The sequence below is a fragment of the Cynocephalus volans genome, chromosome 18 (assembly GCF_027409185.1).
Source record: "Cynocephalus volans isolate mCynVol1 chromosome 18, mCynVol1.pri, whole genome shotgun sequence".
Taxonomy (NCBI): domain Eukaryota; kingdom Metazoa; phylum Chordata; class Mammalia; order Dermoptera; family Cynocephalidae; genus Cynocephalus; species Cynocephalus volans.
In genome coordinates, this window is record NC_084477.1 from 8,878,446 (window position 1) to 8,886,615 (window position 8,170).

Sequence of the window (8,170 nt, forward strand, 5' to 3'; positions counted from 1 at the left end):
GATAGCTTCACAGTAGCCTAGCGTATACATTAATGAATGAATAATTATTGTGTTTTTATGGCATGTAGTATTACAATCATATCCATAATACCATACTGGAAACATTGTAACTTTTTTTTTTTTTTGACCAGCAAGAGGATCGCAACCCTGGGCATGGTATGGTCTGCACCACGCTCAGCCAGTGAGCGCACCGGCCATCCCTATATAGGATCCGAACCCGCGGCCTCGGCTACTCTCCCGAGTGCTCCACGGGGCCGGCCCATTTTTTAAAAAACCACTTACCTGTGATGATAGGCACAGGTTTTTCCAATAACAAGAGAGACAGGCACGCTGTGCAGTATGTACAACTAAAAGGCTGGCAGTTGTTTATCTTCTTCTGTTCAAGGCCCAGGGGTTAGCAGCTTTATAAATAAGGGCAGTCCTGATCATAAAACCAACTGTATTTGCATAAAACAGTAGAGTTAGCCTATCTTCCTGCCTTAAATCCTTGTGCTTGCTTCTCTTCCTTACTAATCAATGTCTTTTGTGGCATTTTTTTTTCCAGATCGGGGCACTTCAGTTTGAATCAAAAACGTGTTCAGGCAGATATGCTTTCTCCGCAATGATCTTCGTTATGTCGTCTGGGAACTCACTGGCTGCCTCTTGGTCGGCAGAAGCTGCTTCCCCTGTTATGTTGACATTTTTAAAGCCAAACCTTTTTCCAAAATTATCAAACCATCCTTTGCTGGCATTAAATTCTCCAGCTCTGGATCCTTCACCTTTTTTGCTTTAAGTTAATAATGACTTCGCTTCCTCTCAAATCATATTAGAGTGTATAAGTCTGCCATATAGCAATCCTGCACCCACATAAAATCTGCATTTTCAATATGAGATAAAAAGGTATCTTTACAAAAAGTGCAAGGTTTTCACACCTGCTGGTGTAGCTGCAGTGATGGCTTCACGAATTTCCTTTCCTTTTTTTTACAGTGGTCCTTACACTGGTTGCATTCATTGAAATGGTGGGCAACTGTGGCTGCAGACCTCAATTTACAGTACACACTGAGCAGTTCAACTGTTTCTGGTAATGTCATGACTTTGCTCCTTGGGAGCACTTCCAGCATCATTAGTGGCACTTTGTATGGGTCCCATGGTGTTATTCAAAGTTTATGGTACTGCACTAAACACGAAAAATATGCAAGAACTGTGAGAGATCACTTTGTACCAGGATACACAATTTACTGGAGGGTTGAACTGCTCACGTGGAGTTTAGCATCACTTGGAGATTTAAACAGATATTTGCAGCTGGAGCTCACTGCAAGAGCGACAGGCGGGGGCTACGAAATCATTACAGTAGCACAGTATGGACTACACATAACTTCATGCAGTTATGATTTAACACATCTTCGTGTCTCTTTACAATTCTCTCAACTGCAAATGGCACCATGTACAGTCTGTATTTTGTGCGTAAGTTTAGACAAATTATAACTTTTTATAATAGATTTGTGTATATTTTATGATAGTAAATGATAAAATAGACTAGTATCCACACATATTTTATGCATTCATGACACACCTAACTTTTTCTTAATTTTTTCACTATTCCTAGGCTATGCAGTTCATCTGTTTTTTTCAAACTTGCATATCTCCAAAAAAATTTCTGATTATTTATTGAAAAGAAGCTATATATAAGTGGACCCTCACAGCTCAAACCCGCGTTGTCAGAGGGTCAGCTGTACTTTTAATCCTTACAACGACCCTGTAAGGTGTTATCATCCCCACTGACTGATGAATAACAAGCTTAAAAAATCTCCACTAAGTCCCGAAGCTGCGGGATGCTGGGCACACCGTGCCCGTCTGACTCCAGGCCTTTCTTCTTCCTGCCCAGGAAGCTGAGACACAGCAGGTAAGAAACCTGCCCCAAATCAAAAACTTTTTTTCTTTAATCAATACTCAGTCACCAGGAGACATAAGCAAGGTTCACACCCTAAAACTACCTGATTGTAGAAAACTGACTCATAAAAATCCTGGCGTCAGCCGAGCTCTCAAAGGCCATCTGACTAAACTCCCCGCTCTGGAAAGTTCCTCAGCCACCAAGACTGAAGGTGTCACTGCCCCACACCAGTGATCCCACCCACTGGAGGCAAAGCCTGGTTCCAGGGCCAGCTCAGTCTTAGACATAAATGGTAGAAAGAAGCAAAGCCCCACACTGAAGGCCACCTCTGGGTGGACAACAGCTAGAACGAGCTGTTGGGCACGTGGCCCTCAATCTTGCCATACTGACACCTGGTGCCAGCCTTGTTAGTGTCACCCCCGACTGCCACACACACGCCAGGCATGGATACTTGCACTCGTCACTGAGCCTACACGTAACCCTCAGCACTACATGTGTCTGCGAAACCCCAACAGCTTTTAAGTGCAGTCATTAACCCAGAGCAGGGCCAAGCTTAGACAGACAACCACAGCCATGACGAGAAGAGGAGGCTCAGCAGGGACAGAGGTAACGACAGGTTCCAGGACAGATGGCTGTCTCCACTGATCTTCTCTCTCCCTGGCCCGAGAGCGAAGGCCGTTCACTGTGGGTCCAAGACACCGGGGCAGCTGCACCTCCAGCCCGCATGCCACACCCCAGGGCTTCTGCCAGAACAAACTTCCCCAAACACACACACACATGCACACGCACGCACACACATGCATGCACACGCACACAATGGACCTCCCCCACCACACACACACACCATGGGCCTCTCCAACACACACACACATGCACACACACACACACACGTGCACACGCACACGCGCGCGCACACACACACACACAATGGACCTCCCCCACCACACACACACACACACGCCCGATGTGCCTCCCCAACACACGCACACACACACACACACACAAATGGGCCTCCCCACCACCACACACACACGCTCAATGGGCCTCCCCAACACACACACGCACGCACACACACAATGGACCTCCCCCACCACACACACATACGCGCAGACACACACACACACATACACACACACACACACACGGCCTCCCCAACACACACATGCACACACACGCATGCAGGTTTTCTCCTCCTCCTGGAGCACCTCTCCCCTGCTGCAATCCTATTCATCCTCCAGGGTGGACAGGTAAACCCTCCAGGGTGGCCACACCCACCCTCAAGTCACCTCCTTTCCTCTAAACTCCCTCATTTCTTAACGGCCTAACGTCACCTGGCAATGCCCCGTATGACTCTGTGTGTGCCTGCCCCATCTCCCTTACTGCTCCCAGAGACAGGGACCTCTCTTTCCCAGTTCTGTATTCCTCAGGGGGCCCGGCACTGTGCCTCGTACACACCAGGAGTTTAGCAGCCATGTAAGTCACCAGGGCAGGGGCCCTGCACCCAGGGTGCCCACAGCTCCCCAAGCTCCCTTGTCTAGAACCCGGACTCGAGAGAGAACCAGGGGTGCTGAGCACTAGGGGAATGTTCTTTCTGTCCACGACCACCCTGAAGTCCCCCGCACAGCCACAGACATGGCAGCAGCAGCACCCGGCCCCCTTGAAAGAGGGATTTTCATAGGATCAAAGTGGGTGAGTTTCGAAGCCAGCTTTAGGAGCCTGCTCATGGTGGGTGCGCACAACGGGAGAGAGGTGGGGACGCCACACCTCTGCTGCTCCCTCTATTTCGCCCCCCTGCTTGCTAATAAGAAGCCTGAGAGGTAAGAAGAGGGGGAAAGACAGCAGCTGCTGACCCTCAGAGGGCACGCCTGCCCTGGCCCACTGACGGTGAGCTCCGCACAGGCGTGAGCAGGAGTCACAGCAGAGCTGCCGCAGCACAGGGCCTGCCCTTTGTCCCCCAGATATTGGCTGTGACACCCCAGAGAGCAAGAGCCACAGCTTTTCTTTCAGTCTCAGAAAGAGGAGAGGCGTTTGCTCAAGCACCTGCCAAACAGTGGCCACCTGCAGCTCGGTGGCGATCAGTTCCTGCTTCGCCCTCTCTGAGTCCGTCAGGTGCCAAAGAGAAAAGGTGCCAGGCAGAGAACAAACAGGGGCGGGGCCCCAGGCCCTGGGCTTGAACTTCATGCTGCTTTTCGTGTGAACAGCCCGCAGGACCTCTCCCCAGGACCTTGGCCACCAGATGCTTCAGGTCCTGTAGGCCCCGCACAATCGTGTGGCGGGGGCCAGCTGGGAAGACCCACAGCTGGGCCCAGGTTCCAGACCCAGCTCAGCCACCAGCCGCAAGTGACCACGGGCACACCAGTTCTCCTACTTGGGTCTGCATTTCCTCATTTCAGACCTAGATGATCTCGGGTCCCCAAGAGATAAGATCGACAAGCAGAGCACACCACGGGGATGTTCTGAAAACTGGGATTTAAGGGGGTCCGGAAAGAAAAATGCTCAAGAGTACTGACCCTTCCAGACGTTCCATGAGAACAGCAAGGGGTGGGGGGCCTGTCAGTGGATCTCTTGGGCCCCCCCAGTGTTTCCTGCTGGCCTCACACACTCCCCTGGAACCCTCCGCCCTTCCCCCTCTCTGGCCTTGCCTGGGCTTCACCAGCTCGTCTTCCCCCACTTACTGCACTCGGCACGGGGTCCCCCGGCTGACCCTCATCCCTCGGCCTCCAGGCTTATCTGCACTGTCCCCTGAACTGCTTCAGCCTCTCCACAGGCTATGCGCAGGTTCTGCCCCACTCTCAGGCCAGGCAGGACCTCTCAACCACTTAAGCCATTTCTAGAACAAACCAAGTGATGCACATACACACCACATCACCCCACTGATGTCCCACAAACAACTAACCATAAAGGGGTACTGAGGAATTTGGAGGGGAATGGAATCATTCTAAGGCTTGACCATGGCAGTGGTTAGGTGACTGTATGCAGACATTCGCCAAACTGTGCAGAACTGCACACTGAAAAGGGTGAATTTACTGTACGCAAATATATCTTAATAAAAAAGGATGGGAAAATATAGTCCCACAGGCACCTCAACCCCATCATGTGTAAAACTAACATCACCACCTGCCCCCAAACCAGCTCCTCCTCCTCCTCGTGTCCCCTGTGTTCAGTAGTGACAACACCATCCAGATTTCCCCCCAGCTAGACTCTCAGCCCTGTATCCAACCAGTCAGTCAGTCTTGAATCTACTCCTTAAGTTCCATCCCCCAACCCCACCACCTGGGGTTCAGGCCACCCTGACGTCTCACAAACCACCTCCCTGGACCCCCACCCTACCATAGGTGCAACTCCAGGAGCAGGAGGACCCACCAACCCCCCCAAATTCCACCAGCTCTCCTTGCCACGGGCTCTCCCAAATTCCTGGCTGTTTTTTTGAACAGGAATGCTGGAACCATTTCCAGACGCCACTGTCAGATCAAGACAACTCTCTATCTAAATATTCCTGTCTAATTTTGCACACGGCTCTTGTTTCAACTGACAAAGATAATGACTCAGTGTCCATGGCTCTTGATGGAAAATTACCCTGCCAAGTTTTGAGCTTCCCAATAATAGATTTCTCTAAACTTCTCTTTGAGAAAGAAGTCACCTCCCTTCCTGGTCATTTTCCATAGACAACAGAGGGCACCTAAAAGACTCCCTAACTGACCAGGGAGTGGTACAGGAAAATCCTGATACAACCCCTCAGGATCAACTAACAAGAAAGGGAAATTCATGGTAGGGACTTGGAATGTTTTTCTTTGCCCTGTACAATAATCACTATTTTTCAGCATTTCTGCATGCCTGTCAGTTTGGGACTTAGAAATCTGGGGTATAAATTCTGGGTTACACTTAAGGCAAGACCTAGACTCAGGAGTAAAGCCTCTTCCTCTGCATGAAAAGAAATGACTCACTGTTCTGACATTGATGCCTCGATCAACTATAAAAGAACTCCACAAATTACACACGTGTCCACGCTGCACCGTTACACTCCTGGGAGGGCAGATGGTGCATGTAAATATACACACACATTATGTGTGAAATGCCGCCACTCACTCTCTGCAGACACAGGCCTGGCCCCCTCCCACAAGACACAGAGACGTCTGAGCAAAAAGTGAGGATAACTAATGCTCCCGCTCTGAAAAGCCACGTGCAGATAACTGAGTTGGCCTTGCTGCCAGCATTCAGACAGCTTAAACTTGTTTGCTTACAATTTAAAAACTGGCCCATATTATTTCATGTGCATATCCCCCAAAGTGTTGCAAAGTCCCCAGGGACAGAAACTTCCAGTCTTCCACTTCTTCAGCACTGACCCAGCCAGTCACTGTCACACACCCAACAGGTGCAATAAACACCCATGGGTTTCTACCTCCTATCTCTGTGCTGGCAGGTCCCACTTCTGCCCCCCAGGTGCACAGGTGGGTTCTTCTTTAAAGCCCAATTTACATGGCTTCTACTGTTGGTTTAGGGCAGAGGCCACAACTCTAACCTTGGCCTAAACCTCTCCATTCCTCATGCACAGGTCCCAGAGAGGCTCCCGGTAGCACAGGATGACCCTTTTGAGAGTCTTACTTCAGTGGTTCTCCAGTACGGGCGATTTTGCCCTCTCAGGGATGTATGGCAACATCTGGAGACATTTTTAATTGGCACGGTGGCAGCAGTGGGGAGTTGGGGGAGGCGCGGAAGACAGTGGTACTAGTCCAGATAGAAGCCAAGGGCGCTGCACACATCCTACCATGCAGAGGTCACGCCCCCCACAACAAAGAATTGCAGGTCCAAAAAGTCAACAGTTCAGAGGCTGAGAAACCCTCTCTTAGACGCACTGACTCTGAGAGAGGTGCACAGACTGCCTGGTTCACTTTTCCTTAGAATCGCCTGAGGTCAGGCGAATAATCGTAAAGACTCTGCATTGTTTACACTACCTGCAAGGCTGAACAAAACATTCAGAACCATCACCTGAGTCTTAAAGATGCTGCTCCTGTGATCCCCTAGCCCGGCTTCTGTCTCTTCTTGGGAGAAGGGCTGTCCTCCAAAAGAGAGTCACCCAACAGCTCTCCTACCACGATGACCCACACATCCACAGCGTGACAACTGGCAGGCTGGCATCAACGCATGCTCAAATCCTTTGGCAAGGAGGTAGACCTGTCGTGACCTGCTCCTCAGTCCTGTCATGCACACCCAAGGCCCAAGTGAACGTGGACAAGTTTTCCAACGGGCCGCACGCCCAGACCCAGGTTGGGAAGTTGCACACAGCCTCTCCCCCTTCAGGAAGCTGGCATCCCCCACCCAAAAATGGTGGGTCCCAGCACGCAGCTGCCCCTGCAGCATTCCCCCATTGCCCAAGGCACATGGGGGAACTAGTCTTGGGTTTGGAAGAGAGGACTGTCGCCTCTGGGCAGAGTGGGAATGACCCAGGTAAAAGCTCCAGTTTAGGGGATTAAGCTCAAACCCACAAGACCCCCCAATGTTTGCAGAAGTAGGAGGAAGGACCAAAGAAAAGCGGACTGAGGAAAGGACCCAGAATGATCCTCCACCTGTGAAGTGCAGCAGCTGGCTCTAGCCGGAGAAGTCAAATCTGACCCCCACCCGCAGCCCGGGGCACTCAGAGCCCCCAGAGAGACAGTGCAGAGACACACCGGGGTGGGAGACGGCTGCAGTTCCCACCCCGCCCCAGAGGCGCGCCCACCGCGCCCGACCCCGAGCTCGCGGCAAGTGCACCTGCAAAGGGGAAGCCGCGCTGTCACTCCAGGAGGACGCAAGAAGGGCCCAGGCGCGGGGAGAGCCCAGCTCCGGCCGCAGCCGGACGGCGCCCGGGCACGCGGCGGGCCTCACCCGGCTGCAGGAGGCCGGGCTCCGCACTCGCCGCAGCGCCAGCGCCCAGCACGCGCTCCGGATCTGTTTACCAACTCGCCCGCGCGGGGGAGGCCCAGCGCCGCCGCGCCCCGCCCTGCCGGCCGCTCCCATTGGCTGCGCCGCCGTCGTCGGCCGGACGCCGCGCGCCGCAAGGGAGCGTGCACGACCCCTGCGCCCGGGCCACAGCCAATCGGAACTGAGGGCGGGGCGACGGGAGCCAATGGGAGGCCGTTCTAGGGGGCAGGCCCCTCCCATTCCTTGCCGCTCTCTCCCATAGTTAGGAAAGCGGGGCTGAAGACCCGGCTGTGCGGCGGGGCGGGCCGTGCGCGTGCGCACTGAGAACGGGCCCTTGCCCGCGGCGACGCGGTGTGCGCGGCCGCGGTGGCGGGCCGCGTACCTGTCCCCTTCCCGCCGCGT

General features: G+C 52.8%; 1 protein-coding gene across 3 annotated transcripts in view; it reads right to left on the reverse strand.

Moving 5' to 3' along the window:
- COQ8A (coenzyme Q8A) overlaps window positions 1-7,807 on the reverse strand; it is a 40,193-nt gene extending 32,386 nt beyond the window's left edge. Inside the window, exon 1 of one of the 3 annotated variants that reach the window (XM_063082742.1) lies at window positions 7,619-7,807. The gene's annotated coding sequence lies outside the window, so the exon portion shown is untranslated. Of the gene's footprint in view, window positions 1-6,856; window positions 6,965-7,618 lie in introns of those variants that run through there. The other 2 variants (XM_063082744.1, XM_063082743.1) reach the window with 2 other exon arrangements.
- Between the last annotated feature and the right edge of the window lie 363 nt (window positions 7,808-8,170).